This window comes from Accipiter gentilis, chromosome 9 (assembly GCF_929443795.1).
Source record: "Accipiter gentilis chromosome 9, bAccGen1.1, whole genome shotgun sequence".
In the NCBI taxonomy this organism is placed as follows: Eukaryota; Metazoa; Chordata; class Aves; order Accipitriformes; family Accipitridae; genus Astur; species Astur gentilis.
In genome coordinates this window covers 24648025-24661504 of record NC_064888.1, presented here as the reverse complement: position 1 = coordinate 24661504, position 13480 = coordinate 24648025, and the positions used below count along the sequence as shown (strand labels likewise).

At 44.6% G+C, this 13480-nt stretch overlaps 1 protein-coding gene across 1 annotated transcript in view; it reads left to right on the top strand.

Annotated features, from left to right (window-relative positions):
• Positions 1-9326: 9326 nt before the first annotated feature.
• The window catches only part of SLC16A12 (solute carrier family 16 member 12), a 31553-nt gene continuing 27399 nt past the window's right edge, over positions 9327-13480 (top strand). Inside the window, exon 1 of the mRNA XM_049810828.1 lies at positions 9327-9417. The gene's annotated coding sequence lies outside the window, so the exon portion shown is untranslated. The remainder of the gene's footprint in view (positions 9418-13480) is intronic.

Genomic DNA, 13480 nt, shown 5'->3' with positions numbered 1-13480 from the left:
ACAGTTATTTGAGTTGATTTGAACAGTGAGAATGTTCCCTTCTATTTGAAAATTATTTTTACTCTTTTTATGTTTTTAAAAATGAACTGTAAAATAATACATATTAATTCAAAAAACTAAACAAACAAATGAATTTTCCATTTTCAAATCTGGCTGGCTAAATGAATCACAAGTTGCTGAATGTACTTAAAAGAAATTTTAGTTCCTTTTGGCAGAATTGTTTTGTTTTTTTGTCAACCTCACCCCTAGTGTTATTTGAATAAGTAAACAAATACATGCTGTTCCTATGTCCTAAGCATGGAGCATGCTGTTACCCAGCTAGCATTCAGCATATTGCACTTGGCTACAAAAGGCTGTGCACAAAAAAATCCAGAAATACTTACAAGATAAGCCAAAACCACTCCCAAATTTCCCAGTGCTTTAGTCATTTCTTTTTTTAGCTTAGAAAGTACATTATCTCTTCTCTTCAAATATAGGAGGTTTGAAGTCTTCCCGCCAACAGATTTGCCTGTGCAGTGTGACAGCTCCCTATGCATCACTGGTTTGCCCCTTCTTTGAAGGGGGGAAGAGTGGTGCAGGAGAAACTAAAGCTGCTTTCTAACGATGGCTGCAGACTGACCTGTAACCCGTCTCGCACTACAGCTGATCCTTTACAGGTAGGACTGAAAATATTCAGGAACCAAACTTTCCTAAGAGTCTTCTCTCCCCTCCACCCCTTGGTCTCATCACAAGAGAGATTGCACACACAAAAACAAAAAAAAAAAAAAAAAAAAAAAAAATTAAGCAGAAGAAAGAAGGCATCAACCCTGAAAATGAATTCACCTTTTATTCATGGGAAGAATCGTAATGTCAGCTTAGCTTGTGTCAGGAAGACTTTTTTCAATTTCTGATGTTTTTCTCCACTATTAGGAGTTTGATTTTTAACTGCCATACAACCTATCTCCCTGTTCTGACTCTCTTACCTGAAAGAGTTATATCTTCGTCAAATTTCCATGAACATCTGCTTCACAGTATTATGGGAATTTAAAGTTTCATTTTATACACATTACTACAAAGTTCTCAGATGCCAACCTTGGAATTACAAGTGCTTTTATCAGCATAGGAGCTAAAGAGCTGTTACTAATACCACTCTGTAGAGTCCACTGACTACTGGTATGAAGACATTCTAGAAGTCTGGCTTTCCTATATATGGAGATCATTAGGCTGGGTGATTGAAATCTCTTTATTCACAAGAGTAAGAGAAGAACTGGCTTTTCCTTTTCTAACCTATTTGCCTTGCAGACCTGTGGAGGAAAGAAGGTAATTTGGAATCAGTTCACTTTCAGTCTATGACATTTCCACCTACCCTGCTGTGGTAGGAAGTTGATGGTATATGACTGGCAACGCAATGATGGCAACTAATGGACACCAAAAAAAAAAAAAAAGGCTGAATACAGAGACGTCAAAGAACTGCTTTTAAAAACAAACAAGCACAATACCTTAAATAGTAAAGCATTACTCAGGCTTGAGTCAGAAATCTATCAATGAAGAAACCAGTTTCTGTCACTAGTCATAAAATTAGCAGGATTAGTCTTATAGCAATTAAGTGGTAGATAATACTGTTCCACGTCTCTTTACTGTTTAAAATTTCATGTCTTGAGCAGGTAAGATTAGGCTCCAGGCCTGTATGCAGACGTATATTCATCACCCAAGAGTAGCGACGGATGCCTCTACCCAGGCCTGCCTGAAAGCACACTTGTGTGCATGCACATGGAAAAGATTGCAGTCCCTTTTGCTTTGCAGGCCCGTGGCCAAGTCCCCAGACCTTGTACAGCATCTGGGTGTTTTTGCAGCACAAAAGCCTGGTGAGAAGGTGGGTTGGTTTGTGCTGACCTGCTAGCCCTTGAAGGGATGATGCCTCAAACCTCCTCCCACCAAACTACCCGTGGCACAGAGAAGGGTCAGGCAGTAATGCCTTTTTTCCCCCCAGACAGAATTGCCAGCCCGATTTCAGCCCCTGCACCTCCGGAGGCCAGTGCAGTACCTGTGCGGGTGAGCACAGCCGCAGCCAGCCTGCACCCGCGCTCCTCTGGGCGCCCTGTGCCTCCCTGGGGACACTTGTCTCACTAATGTACTTCTTGTTTCAAGGGGCTGCTGAATTTCCATACAAAAAATGCATCACTGAGAACCTGTGAGGCACCTTGCTTAGCCTCTGATGTGTGGCCAGAGGGAACCGAACCTTCACACTGTCAGAATGGCAGCAGTTTGTCCAGCTTTGTAGCCACAAGGCCAATACTGAAATGCAAGGCCTTGGAGAGTCAACATCGTAATATATACCAAAATACCGTGCTACACAGAGCAGATACTTCTGCTCTTCTGATGTACTTTTAGCTGGCTCTGGTTTAGGTCTCTGTCCATGCGTGCTTAACTCAAAGAGGAAAAAAACCCAAAGAAATGGGGAAAACCCCCCACCACCTTGCATATGCACAGAGAAAAGAAAAAAAGAAAAAAAAGGAAATAGGCTGTAAGGTTGTGTGTTGCATAAGTGTCCCTGGAACTAATCTGGTACATCTCCAAATAAAACAGAAATCTTTGATGCTTGTAACTTTCTCTCTGGGTGGAATGACAATAGTTTCTGCATTTGTTAACTCTGTAAAAGTTTCCTGTAGATATTATCAATAAGCATATATTATTTAAAGGAGTATATTGACGTTTAAAGCAAGCAAACTCTTCCTCCAGCCTGTGAACGCAACAATTAGGTAGTAAAAACTGTATTGAAATTAGTCCTAGCTGTTAAGCTGTGCATTTTACAGGTGAGCTGGAGGGAAAAAATGTTGAGAGGCATGGCATACCCTGGGACGGGTGAGGAGCTCTCCCTGAAAGACCCAGCAGCAGTCAGCAAGTGCCAGCTGGAGTTTCGCCTGAGGTACAGGCAATTCTTGTCAAGCGACTGGTTTTCTGTGTTGTGGAGGTGTGGATTATCAGTGGTGGCTCACCATCTTCTTTTACTTGGTATCACGTGCTGGTTTGGAGAACAGGATAAAGATGACCTGTGCTGCTTTCAGGCTTTGAACCCCAGTTCAGCCTTCTTTAGCTTGTGCTTTTGCCCAGGAGTTGGTACAGGGGAGGGTGGTGATGATGAGCAGGATAAGCTGCTAACACCAGCTCTACAGAAGAGCAAGCAAGCCATACTCATCATCCAGCAGGGAGAACAAAAATATAATGCTATGAAAAGTTGTAAAGCCATGGAAATGGTTAGCTCTCCTCAGACTAGAGCAACATTACAGGCCATATTTGGTGTTGGATTCCTGTATGGATTGAAATAGCCTGGGCCTCTGGTCCACAGTCAAGTGGATACGGAGGAGAGACTGGAATAGCTGTGCAAAGGCTTGCTTCCAAGTACAACTAATTCAAATTTATTATTCCCATGCTGTGAAAAATTCCAACATCTAATTAAGTTTTTTTGCTGATGTGAAATGAAATTTAGACATTTTGAAATTTCCCTTTTTCCACCAAAAAAGCCTGCTAGCAGGAAGCCTAACAGGCTGCCAAAAGAAAGTAATTAGATGGACAAGATTTTTTTAAAGCTACTGCCTTTATATAGCCACAGAACCACATTTCCATGGAATTTTTGTTTCGGTGAATCTGTGTTTTCTAGTGAAAAATTGTTGTACTGGAAAATTCTGACTAGCTGGAGTGCTGTTCTTTGTAAAATACACGCATCAAAATGTGTCCGAAAAGCTTACTGCACGTGCTTGGACCAAGGATTTCAATGGCAGACGAGAAGGAATACCCCAGATAAACAGCAGCAAGACAAGAGGTCTGAAATGTGGAAGCTTGTTATCACTAAAAGAAGGTGAATTGTCCTCTTGTTCAACTAATACTAAGTACTGATTTGCCTATACTTATTTTATATTGAGAGGATATTTCTGCCAAAATTTCCAAAGATTATGGAAGATGATACACTCGATTAGGCAAAATAGGTGGTAGGATGTACCTGTATCTAGTTCTGGTTGTCATTAGAAACAAGGCTGGTTTTAAATGCATCTTTTGGTCTGATGATGTATGATGGTCTTACATTCCAGGAATTGCTAATGTCCATGTGAAAAGTGAGGAGGCCCTGGAATAACAATTACACGCCCTCTTTTTTCTAACGCAGTTCCATATATGACTTATACAGTCATGTATTTTGAGGAATTCAGAGTCTTGATCTTCTGCTGAAGTCCTGTGTGTCGATAAGCAACAGAGCTTGCCTTCACCTTCAGAAAGGAGCCTCCACTCACAAGTGCTAAGTGAGTACTTTACCTTTTTGCCTTGGAGTTGGCAAGATTTGGACTGCAGCTGCAGAGGGGGAACTGAGGGAACCATAGGGACTACATTTTCTCCAGCCTGTGATGTCTTTGGCTTAATTTCCAGAGATGTTGGGGAAGCTGTGTCCCCTTGACTATAGGATGCCAAAGATGGTAGATGACGTTAGTGGCCAGATCTGAAAACGTTACTCTCAGCATGCCGTTACAGTACACCCTGTACTGTTGGCTGGCTGTATCGGGGCGGGGGGGGAAGAAGAGGTTGGAGGAAGGAGAGTAGTGGGGTTTTCAGTTCAATAAGGGTTCAATTAAAGAACATACTTTAAGAACATACATGCATAGGAAGGCCATTCATCACCTGTACCATCGCACCTAATCATCCTCCAAACTGTAAGAGCATTTAACTTGCCCGTTAAATTCCATAGTGATTTAGTTTCTGATTATTTTTGTGGTTTGGAAAGTGTAAAAGATGTAAAGGTATTATTCATGTTTCATAGGGACCAAACCAAAACAATCCCCTTCCTGATGCGTTGTCTTTGCCTGGTCAGGCACTCCAGGTGAGGGGATGTACTCCTTTGGTATCGTGATTACAGCAGTTCTAGAGGAGCAACGTGCATAGTCCTGCAACCCTGGAGGGATTAAGGTCATTACAGGTGAGTTATATTGTGTTGCTTGTCAAAATGCTAGATGGAGCAGTGCAATGGATCATTTATCCAGTGTCAGCAGTTGAAACTTGCATGAGAAAAATCTGCTCTAGCTATGACAAGAGAAAGCCTGTGATGAATGTGTAAAATATGAATGTAAACCAAACCCTTGTATTTCTATTATTGTTAGAGTGTTGCTCCAAAGACCCAAATGGAGTCATGCATGTTGTTTTGGTGATATCTAGTTTGTGATACTTCAGTGCTCAAAGTGAGCTTATATAACAAATAGCACAAAAGTATTTTAAAGTTGTTGTTGTGCCAGTGGCCAGGTCAGCAGAGTATGAGAGGTGTTACTGCCTCTCTGTATATCCGTGGTACATACAATACACGAGGTGGTTCCGCGGTGCTCTGACGGTTATCCTTTCCACACTACAGAGTAGAAGGCATTACCTGTTGTTGACCCAGGCATCAAAATGTCAGCGGCCAACATAGATAACCACTGTCGTTCCCGCTGCTGATGGGGAGTTGTCATAGAGACGTTGCCAACCAGACTTGCAGAGGAAGTTTGCTGTGATGCCGAGATCCCCAGTCTCTGGAGTGGTAGTTTAATGCACAGGCCATCTTGTTCAGAGCTGTCTATTATCTGGCAGTGTTATGCAGTACAAATAAAGCCTCTTGCAATTATGTTAGCAGTGTATTTTGGCAAGGAAAATCTTTCAGCACGAAGCAGTTTAATCCAGGGAAGGTTAACAATCTTTCCAATATATTACAGAACTGTAAAAAAAGAGGAAAAAATCAAACACTCACCAAGAAACTAAGAGCTGCACTTTTTTCTTGTTCAAGAACAAGTTTTTGTTCCCCACACAGTTAGTGGGGAAAACCTAGCCCCATTTCTCTACAGCTGCTGTGAGCTCCCACGGCACAGGGAGGGGAGTACTTGTGCTAGGGAAGCTGTGCATAGGTGGTGTGGGCTGCCCAGTGCACAGCTTCACCACACAGTGTGCAGAAGGAGGGGAAAGCACTTATAGACCAGTCTCTCCTGGACACTTCATGCCACTGTCATGTGCAGACTAGCTCTGTCACCTGGAAAGGGGAGTCTTTCCCAATTAATAACCCGCCCCGAAGCTGCCGTGCTTGGCCAAATTATGTGTACTTCCTTCCACTGAAGGATTTTGAACTTACCCTGGAAGAACAGTGTAGCAACGGCCTCCCAGCCACCCTGTCCCCCGGCTCTGCGCTCCTGGGAGCTTTGCAGTTGCCCTTTATAGCCGTGCTGAAAGGCAGCAAGGTCCTGGGTGAAAGACAGGAACCAGGCAGCCCTTGTGTGGTGACAGTGTTTGGGAAGGGTAAGGAAAGGTCCATTTTATCTTTGTTCTCATGGAAAGTGTCACAGAATGTTTAATGTCCCTTCTGAGCGAAGACCTGCTGTTTTCCAGATCTTGTCTGAAAACCCGTGCAGTATTCAGCAGGCCACTTGGTTTATCTTCCTTGGATAAACAAAAGGCTGCTGGAATTTGAAACTTGTTCCAAGAGTCTAGGGTCCACAGCCTGCTGAAATCTGTGCTAGTCCTTCCCCTGGTCTGGGGCTTTGAATCGAGTTTGAAAATGCAAAGGCTAGCAAGCAACGGCAGCACGACTCCTGATGGTGTGTAGGGCACGCGGGGCTGGTGTACGCGACAGAGGGCCATCCGTATGCACAAGTTTTGGCGTTATTTCCACTCTTGAGTGTTGCCTGACTTCGGAACGGTTTAAAAATGCCTTCTGAAATGCCCGAGAGCTCTCATCCAGAAATCCCAGGACAGGCTTTGCCGTAATGGGACAAAAAGCCCCTCTTAAAGCGATGAGAGTACCCGTGGCGCTCCTGAGACGCCCTCTTCGCCTCGCTGAAGGTACCACGCAGGGGGATTCCTGGTCCCTCTGATGACAGCGTGAGGGGGCCGGAGCCGCGGTAAGGGGGACGGCCCCGCCGAGCCCACCGGGTCCCCTGCAGGGCAGCGCCGGCCAGGCGGCGGGCGAAGGCAGCCGGCCGGCGAGGTGGCCGACCGAGGCGGCCGGGCAGGCCCCTGGCGGGGGGGCGGTCTGAGGCGCCTCGCGGAGCGGAGCGGAGCGGAACCCGGGCTGCTTCCCTGCCTCCTCGCCCCGTGTGCCGGGGGACCGGCGCCGCAGAGCCCCGATCGCGGGGCGGGCGCTGCCCCGGCCCCCGCCCCGGGCCCGCGGGAGCCACCGCCCCCGGGGGGGGGGGGACGGGACACAGGCACACAGGGACAGCGCGCCCCGACGGGCCCCGCTCCTGCCGCCGCCGGGGCTGCAGCCTGCAGGTAGGGGCGGCGCGGGCGGCCGCGGGGCTCGTCCCGGGAGCGGCGCGCAGGGAGGCAGGGGGCGAGCCCGTGGGGGGTGCGCTGGGCTTCGGGGGGCCGCGGCGGCCGTCGCTGGTGGCCGCGAAGGCAGGGGCGCGCAGCGGGGCGGGCGGGCGGCGCGGAGCTCTCCGGCGGCGGCGGGTCTGCCGCGCTCCGGGGGGGCTTCGGCCGGGTCGCTTTCGTGCCCTGCCTGCATCGTGGAGCCTAGAACTGCAGAAACGTTAAAAAGAAAGAAGGAAAGAAAGAAAGAAAGAAAGAAATGTAAACCCCACCGTTAAGTTCAGTAACCGTATATGTGTGCGCGTAGGTATATCCAGGCTGGTGGTTAGATAAAATGCTTGTCAGACAGCTAAAGAATAAACAGCGTTTCAAGTTCCTAGATGGTATGAGGAGAACTTAAGTCTCTCTTTTTCTGTCGCCTAAGCAGAAAACCCCATACCTGTTCGGAGACGGCCGCAAGAGGTGGCCGAGCGAGGCTCTGCTGGGTGCGCCGTGGCCGAGTGCGTGCCGACCCCCCCGGCTGCCACCTAGAGCCCACACCGCTTCTCCAGGCGGTGTCGTGCACCGCGCGGGTGGAGGCGGCTGCCCCACATTGCTCTGAAAGCCGAGGCGAGGGCTGCTCCGTGGCGGGCTGGAAGAGCTGCTCTGTGGTCTTCCACAGAAATAGGCAGCTGGGAAAGTGGCTACTCGCAGTGATCCCTGTCCCGAGCGGCCTCGATGCTTCTTCTGGGATAGCAATATAATTCATCTCCAGGAGAATATTTAGCCGCTTGCAGGACTTAACCAGGTGTGCAGTAATATATTTAGGCCAGGTGGTATTGTAGGCGTGTGTCTTACAGGAAATCCCGTGTTCACAGGCAGGCTGACGAAGTTCAGGAAACTGTTCAACGAAGGGAAAAAAAGAAAAAAAAAAAGAAAAGCCCAAAGACACAATGACTGTTATCCTTATTTTGAACTTTCTGATAATTTGCCACTCGTTTATTGACACGTTCTGTTTAATATTTCCAGGGGTAAGTTATTAATTAGGTACTTAGGATGAATTTGGGTTTGCATGATAGCCTTTTGACTGAATTGATTTCACGAAGTTAACAAGCTGGTTGGGGTAGCCGAGTCTGTTTGTTGTTGTAAGTCCGCTCCTGCAGTGGCAATGAGGAAACGTTTCCGCTAGCGCTGGGAAATTTGAGGATAACATGAAACTTAATGAAGTGAAACGGGATTGCATTTTGCTCACAGCGATTCTATTATGCCTCAGTTAGGGCTGTATAATTGCTCACCTTGAATCTTTAGCTGTTACTGTCTTTTCACGTGATTTTTTTTAGCTATATATCGCTTGCTATATTATGTGCTTTTTGGTTTATGTTTTTTCACTTGCATTATATTTAATTGTTACTTTTCCATCTTTTGCAACAGTGTAACAGAAGCTGTGTTTTAATGGAAAGTTTCTCAGGGCTTCCCTTAGGGATTTCCATCTCAGTGTCTTTAAAATACAATCATTAACTCTTGCCTTAAAAACAAGCTGGAAAGTGATGATGAAAGACAATATAGCACAGCGTGTAACTTTATTTTACAAAGCTTTATCAGAATTGATTTAACTGATATGTAAAGGGGGGGAACCTCAGAAACCTTCTTTTCCCCCAGCTTGCATATTTGCTTCAGCTACAAGCTGTATTTCGTTTACCTAATGAGCGGCTCGCTACAGTAGATCTCCAGACTGACTGGGTTTGCTAGGTTTGTTCTTGCCCATGACTGTGAGGTAGAGGGCTAGGAGACCCCCAGGAATCCCTCCCAGATCCGTATTCCCAGGCCAAGATCCTACAGACTGGGCACAGAGGGGGAAGATTTTTCAGATGTTTTGATGTAAGCACAATTGCTTCCTCAGGGAGAAATTTGGCATGTTTCCTTAGACAACTGTGCTTGCGTAAGCAGCCCCCTGCCACCCTCTGAGCTGTACTAGTACAACCATTTGTGGGGCTGGTGGTGAACCGCATCGGGGAACAGCCACGCCTTCAAAAGCATCTTTTCTTCTTTGGTTATCGACTACTTTTAACTCTGATCTGTCTGACGGTGTGGCTGCTGTGTCAGGGCTGAGAAGGTGGCCTGGTGGAGGGAACGTGTGGCAGGGAGCAGGAGGTAAGGGCTGTTTCTGCTGGCATTGCTGCTGCTGAAACTGCTGCTGAGTAGTTGCCTATTGGATTGTGGTCAGTGGTAGATGACATGCGGTTATGGCAGTTGCTTGGAAAATGTAGCTGAATGCTCAAATATCTTAATGCAGTTAAGTGCACGTGCAGTTAGCCGCATACACGAAAAACTGATTCTGTATTTCTGTTGTAATTCTGAGTTTTCACCTAATGATTTTACTTTCATGATGTATAGCTATGTGTTTGCATAACTTCAGGATACATTCCCTACGCTATTCCCACTTGCAGTATGAGCATTTCAAACACCCATTTTTCTGGAAAATAGACCTAGGCATTATAAGGGTATGAGTTTTATTAATCAGATTATATTCAGCTGGATAGGTGGATGCCTAAAATTCTAAGAGGGAAGATTAAAACCCCTAAGAGGGTGCCTCTAATCCTAGAGAGCATAATTGTCACCTGCATGCAATTTACTCTTTTACATGTACATACAATGTTAAAAGTACTTTTGAATGTAGTGTAGACCTGCTGTTAATTTCTGAATGGCAGAAGCGATTAGGCAAATAGCACTGTTTTAATTGGTATGGTGAGACTTAAAAGTCAGTGGAGCGTAAGCTTTCCATAATCTGCTGTAATTTATTTCAGGCTGGAGAGCATTGCTTTATGGAGCATTTATGCATCGCTTTAAGACTTGTTCTCATTCTTACTTTAGACACTTTGTTTCTCTGTGATGATCCTATTGTACCCAGTAAGAAAACACGTTCAGCACATCAGCTTGTGTGCATATTTAGAGAATGAGGGTACGCTTTCTCATTCGCAGAACTTGAAGGATTAATTACTTGCTATTACAGTCTTTATTCAACAGAGAAAAATCACAGTATTTTTTCCTTCTAACCTAAACCAAGAAACTATTAGAGTTAAGAAAAATATTTTACCTTTATTGTTTGTCCTATGGTGGGTCACTACAGCTGCAGTCTGGATTATTTTCTTAGTCTCATGTAGATTTAAAAAAGTACATTTTCTAAAAAAATAATCTTCATTTTATCCACGTCTTCTAAGAGGAAAAGGGTTTCTTACCAGCAGCTATTGTTGCCTGTATTAATTGACATATATTGATGTGTCTGTGAGCAGTAAAATGGCAAGCTACGGCTTGCCTGCAGGCGGTAGGCTCCTAGCCTGTGGTATGGAGAAATTTGGAAAGGTGCAATCCTTTAAAACCAAAATCAAAGGCATCCAGGCTAATAACGCAATTTTTCTTCACTGAAAAGTGAAGGTGTTTTCTATTCAGCTTATTGAACTGCAAAGATAGTTTTGTTTTCTTCTTTGGAAGCTGTCTGCACTTGCTGTGATGTGGTAAGTGGGAGAGCTGTTGCCAGCTTGGCATAGGACTATATATCAATTCAGGACATATATGGGACTATATACCAATTCAGCTGCTCTGGATGAAGATACCCAGATGAAGACTGTCTTTTTCTGGATTGTCTCCTTGTCTCTCTTAGGCTCGTGGGATGCTGGGTATAACTACACGCAGGGCAAGCTATGATCTTCTGAGCACAAAATCTTTGGAGTTAAGGTCCCTCATCCTTCTGCTTCTGCCAGAAGCATTCTCCGTTTTCAGTGGTGCTGAATGCCCAGCTGCTCAGATGACACCTGTCTGGCACGGTCATAGACACTGTGGTAGTACAGATCAGGAGCCCCCAGAATGCAGGTATAGCCAGGAGGCACATACAGTATAAAGGCAAAATCCATCACTTCTGTCTCTGCAGCATTTTAAGCTGTGCAGGTCCCTGAGGCAAGAGGTCATCGCTTTGGCAGCAAGATAACTTATTCAGTGGTAAGATTAGTTAGCAATTTGTGGCAGACTTCTTCCCTGGAGCCTGCGGCAGCTGGGAATTGTGGAACTGGCTTGAGGGAATGAGGCAATATGTTTTATTAGCGAGTTGGGATGAGCTTAGTCTTCATTAGTAAAACTCTATTAGTTAATTTGAATACCAAAAAAAAAAAGCGCCATTGAATAGTTGTTTCTCAGCTGCAGTTCAGTGTTGGAGAATTGCAAGTTATCCACAAGCAAGATATTCTTGGTTCTTTCCCTTGGGACTTAAAACAAATGAAGCAGCACTTTTTGTTGTTGTTTGGTTTATGCATCATATCTCTTAGTTTCTGCTTGTTTCATTTGATGGGATAATGAAGTGAGAAGGCAGTAAGTGAAGTGGTCTTTAGTGTTTGCTTTTAGAGAGTGTTACCTGTTTTCACTGAAGGATTGCTGGTCTCTTTTTTTCCTTTTCTGGTGTTTTATTGTAAGATCATTTTCTGGGCTTTAGTGTGAATGCTGTCTTGAAGTGTTATGTAAATAACGGAGAAGAACGAAACAACTGTCTTTTTATATGTGTTGTATGTCTGATCTATGTTGTGGATGTACCTCCACATTTGCACGCACCAGGAAACGTGTTTGGAAGTTGATGCAAAGTGTAAGTTGGGTAATGCTATTTAAGCGAATGGAGTTAAAATTAATGCAAAAACAATGCACCGAAGATAAACTGGGCTTCTTTTACTATTAAACATTATTTTCTTTAACTGTTCTGATTGTCACGAGAATCTATTCAGTTTCTGGGGAGTATTGTGTTTGAATGCTTTTTGAATGGTAAGTACATTAGTTGCTGCCAGAGGTTTATCGTAACAGTGTCCGGGAGTAATGGTAATGTTGCAGCCCTAGGCCATATGTGGATATTTAGATATAATGTACGTTATTGTTCTTTTAACTCACTGGTAGGTTATTTATGGAGAACTAATTTGTCACCCTTTCCTTTCCAACTCTCCAAGGTTTTTGTGCGATCTGGGAGAGACTGGGAATTATAAATTTTCCTTCTGCTTGATGAGAGCTGGCCTGTGCTTGTCAAGAGAAATGTCTCTTCTGGTCTTGACACGGTGATGCCATCAAAATTATATCCATAGCTTGCCAGGAGATGTGACCAAACTTCTGGGATTCCTCAACTGTCTCAGTTTGCCAGTGTCCTTGCCTACACACACCATTTGTACTCCATTTCTTCTGGGGTAACAGTGTACCCAATGTTTGGAAGTTTCTCTTGAATTAATTTTAAGCATTAGATAAGAGTGCAGATGAAAATATGGTTTAAAAAAAAAAAAATCAGTTCTTGATTGCAAACTTAGAAGCAAAGTTCCAGATAGGAGACAAATAGAAGAAGAAAACATTGTCTTTAGATATTTTAAAAATGAAAGGTGTTTCCCAGCCATTGCAGAAGATCCTAGAGGTAAGTTTTGAGTACAAAAACTGAGAAGATGTTTTAGCTAGGAACCTCCAAACTCCTGCATCCCCTTTTCTGAATAGGGCCTAAAAGTAGTTTTAAAGTCGGAAGTTTAACTCCTCATCCTCAGTCCTCAGCAGGATGCTGCTGACCTCTTTCTCTCCGTTTGTTCAAGATGGAAACAGTCTCCTGTCTTTCCCTTTTTTTTTAATTCGAAGCTTGCTTCCTTCCTTCCTGCAGTTTCTGGATTTCTCCCAGTGTGATGACTCACATTTCCTAGATGTGAAATGCAAATGTGGGAAGTGGGATCTTTCCCCTGCCTCTCTAGGGTTTCTCGGAGTCTATGGTGCTGTTGAGTTTCTTGATTAATCTGTCCCTCCCGATTCAAATGGTTTTCCTGTTGGCCACAGTGTTTTGGGGGCTGTTACAGTACTTAATAAGTCTTGTCTTAGAGTGTTCATTGTACATGCATCTTAAACTTGGTTGGCTTTGAGAGTTTCTTGAAGACCATACAAAACTTCTTAATTTAGTCTGTTGACTAAAGAAGGAGGCAAATGCCTCCTTCTCCTCTCCATTTTAGGGCTTACCTCGTCAAGTTGTCATGTCTGACAACATCAGGCTCCTTTGACAGAGGAGTGTTTGGAGCTTGTTCAGGCAACCTGCTGGCTAGTGCACAGTTGGGAAGCTGGTAGTATAGGGCTGTGTGCTGTTTGTCTGTGGTAACTGTCCCAGCTCCTCTCTGCTCTGTCTTAATTTGCTGATACTGCAATGGACTATGTGGTCCCACATAGA